Source organism: Sinocyclocheilus anshuiensis, unplaced genomic scaffold (genome assembly GCF_001515605.1).
Source record: "Sinocyclocheilus anshuiensis isolate Anshui unplaced genomic scaffold, SAMN03320099.WGS_v1.1 scaffold1469, whole genome shotgun sequence".
Taxonomy (NCBI): Eukaryota; Metazoa; Chordata; class Actinopteri; order Cypriniformes; family Cyprinidae; genus Sinocyclocheilus; species Sinocyclocheilus anshuiensis.
In genome coordinates, this window is record NW_015549669.1 from 26,120 (window position 1) to 26,632 (window position 513).

General features: G+C 37.6%; 1 protein-coding gene and 1 long non-coding RNA gene across 3 annotated transcripts in view; one reads left to right on the plus strand and one right to left on the minus strand.

Moving 5' to 3' along the window:
• Nucleotides 1–513, plus strand: part of LOC107660307 (uncharacterized) — a 10,702-nt gene that overhangs the window by 8,224 nt on the left and 1,965 nt on the right. The window lies entirely within an intron of this gene.
• Nucleotides 243–513, minus strand: part of LOC107660308 (uncharacterized) — a 10,941-nt gene continuing 10,670 nt past the window's right edge. Inside the window, exon 3 of the long non-coding RNA XR_001630990.1 lies at nt 243–254. This is a non-coding gene — a long non-coding RNA (uncharacterized LOC107660308). The remainder of the gene's footprint in view (nt 255–513) is intronic.

Genomic DNA, 513 nt, shown 5'->3' on the forward strand with positions numbered 1-513 from the left:
GTGATCAGCAGAGTTTACACGTCACGTTTTGGTAACGGTACGGTTCACTTGGAACCTCAACCGAGGTGGTACTAAAAAAAGTACCAGGTACTGTACCCAGTGGAAAACCCCGCAAAAGTGCACCGTACCGAACCGTACCGTGCCATACCATGCAGTGGAAATGCGCCAATAGACTTCTGAGGCAGCATAACAGTTTAGTGGTCTACAAAAAAAATAGAGAGAGCTTTAGTGATAACTAAGCAAATATTTAATTACTACAATGCTAATTTTCTTCCTAGAAATTAGGGATGCACCGATACCACTTTTTCCAGTACTCGCCCGATACGATACTTTTATTTTTTGTACTTGCCGATACCAAGTACCGATACCGATATTTTTATTGCATTTGTAATTTTTAAAAAAATTGGGTACAGAAACCAAAAGAGTATGTATAATGTTAGTTGGTTAACTTAATTTATCAAATAGATACAGTCAAACCAAAATTTATTCAGACACCTTCAACATTTCTCACAT